The sequence below is a fragment of the Dasypus novemcinctus genome, chromosome X, assembly GCF_030445035.2.
Source record: "Dasypus novemcinctus isolate mDasNov1 chromosome X, mDasNov1.1.hap2, whole genome shotgun sequence".
In the NCBI taxonomy this organism is placed as follows: Eukaryota; Metazoa; Chordata; class Mammalia; order Cingulata; family Dasypodidae; genus Dasypus; species Dasypus novemcinctus.
This window is the reverse complement of record NC_080704.1, coordinates 138,562,430-138,565,222: the sequence shown is the minus strand read 5'-3', so window position 1 is coordinate 138,565,222 and position 2,793 is coordinate 138,562,430.

Here is a 2,793-nt window from a genome sequence, read left to right as displayed (position 1 = left end):
GGACTGTGTGGGCTGTGATGTGGACCATTGACCATGAGATGTAGTGGTGGTGCTCAGAGATGTATTCACCAAGTGCAATGAATATCTTATGATGATGGAGAAGGTTGTTGTTATGGGGGGAGGAGTGGGGTGAGGGGGGTGGAGGGTATAAGGGGACCTCATATTTAATGTAACATTAAAAAATAAAGACAAAAAATGAGTTAAGTAGTGCTCCCTCTTCTTCAGTCTTTCGGAAAACCTTGAGGACTGGTATTAATTCTTCTTGGAATGATTGATAGAATTCACCCATTAACTTTCTGTAACTGGGTTTTTCTTTGTTGGGATGTTTTTTTATGATGGATTCAATCTCTTTATATGTAATAAGATTTTCACAGCTCTTTTTAACTTGATTCTTTTTTTTAAAAAAAGATTTATTTATTTATTTATTTCTCTCCCCTTCCCCCCCCCCCCAGGTTGTCTGTTCTCTGTGTCTATTTGCTGCATCTTCTTTGTCTGCTTCTGTTGTTGTCAGTGGCACGGGAATCTGTGTTTCTTTTTTGTTGTTGTGTCATCTTGTTGTGTCAGCTCTCCGTGTGTGCGGCACCATTCCTGGGCAGGCTGCACTTTCTTTGGCACTGGGCGGCTCTCCTTACAGGGCACACTCCTTGTGCGTGGGGTTCCCCTACACGGGGGACACCCCTGCGTGGCATGGCACTCCTTGAACGCAACAGCACTGCACGTGGGCCAGCTCCACATGGGTCAAGGAGGCCCGGAGTTTGAACTGCGGACTTCCCATGTGGTAGACGGATGCCCTAACCACTAGACCAAGTCTGCCACCTTAATTTGATTCTTGAATTGGGTAAGTGGCATAATTTTAAAGATCGCAGTTTTTGTGTAATTGTTTCACTTCCAGGAGAAAGCTTCCTTTCCTGTGTTCCTTCACTGGGAATCTTAATCTGTTCTGTATATTTTTGTTTTAAATTTTCTCCCCAGTTCCTATAATTTGTTTAAGTTCTCTCCTCATCTAAATGCCTTGTTTTCCTTATAGTTTTTTGTTCAGGGACCCTTCTGTCTTAGAGCAATTCAGTTTAGATAACCCCATTTTATCTCTGTGAGGATTTTCTACCTCCAACTTCTTCCCTGTTATGGTTTCCCTGGGGGCCAGATGGAGCCAATCTAGAAAGGTAGGTCACTCCGGAAAAATCTGTTTTGCATTTAGGTGTTCCAGCTTACTGTAACTGGATTCAGTATGTGTGCCACTTGGCAGCCACCATTCTTTTCTTTTATTTCCCTCCTAGGGGTCCTTTTGTATGCAGCACTCCTCAGGGAGTTGTGTTTATCCCTGGGCATTGGTGATTTGGGTCGCTGTGCATGGATATGCATAGGGATATAACTCACTTCTGTGAGTGTCATTATTATCTGTGTCTCTGGTCGGATGTGGAAAGGATCTAGGTTACTGCCTCTGAGCAGCTTCCTCGCTGAGCTGGACTGAGTGAGGGGGAAGGAAGAGGACCAGCAAGGCTGGAACAGAAGTTTACTTCCTGATAGGTTTCTCTTTCTTTGGGCCTTTGTGAAGTCCTTCTCCAGTTTCTACCATACTCCAGAGTTCTAAGAAAGTGGGGTATGCCCTTTTAGTCACTGAATTTCTGGGGAGGTTTTTTCAGGGGATATAGTATGTTTCCATATGAATGATATCACTCCTAAGTTTCTCTTTTTGAGTTACTCGGTTGCTTCTTAATAAATAATAGTTCACTTTTCTATCTCCTCTTCTGTATCACTTTCTCAATATTAGTTTTTACCAGAGCAAAGAAAGAGTATTTCATGTTAAAGAGCCTGGACTCTGGAAATACAAGGTTTTTGTCTTAGATTTGTCCCTCACTAGTATGTAATTTTGGGAGAATTACTTAATTTCTCAATTAAGTTCAATGTTCTTTTCTGTAAAATTGTAGTCAATATAGCACCTGTCTCATAAGATGTTGATGAGGATTAAATTTTATACTGTAGACTTATGGTGATTTTAGCAATGGAGGAGTTTATATCATTGATGTGGAGGCAGTGGCCTCTGGAGGTTCTGAGGTCAGGGAGAGAGAAAACAGGTGTAATATGGGAGCATTTCTGGGACTTGGGAATTGTCCTCAATGACACTGCAACAACAGATACAGGCTATTATATATCTTGCCATAACCTACAGAATTGTATGGGAGAGAGCATAAACTACAATGTAAACTATAATCCATGCTTAGTGGCAGTGCTCCAAAACATGTTAATCAATTACAATGAATGTGCCACACTAATGAAGGATGTTGTTAATGTGGGTAAATGTGGGTGGTGTGGGTAGGAGACATATGGGAATCCCCTATATTTTTATGTAACATTTATTAATCTAAATATCTTTTTAAAAATTAAAAATTAAAAAAATAATTATATAATGTATAGAATATTTAACAGATTGCTTCATAAATATTAGCAATTATTATTATCATCATTATCATTATTCACATTGTAACATGTTCACATTTTCATGTCAGATGTCTGGACTACTTAAACCAAGATTTGGAGAATAACTACTGTATTATTCAATATATAATCCATGAATGAGCAGGATCATCATTTTTTATGAGCTTGTTAGAAACACAGATTCTCCAAACCTGCTCCAGGCCTATTAAATGAAAATCTGTGTTTTTAAAAGATTCCTAGGTGACTCCTATACACAATGAAGTTTGAGAAGCACTGCACTATTATATGCTACGGTTGAGTGTTTTCATATTCTGTGCATATAATCAGATTCCTGGCAAATAGGATGCTCAAGGAGAT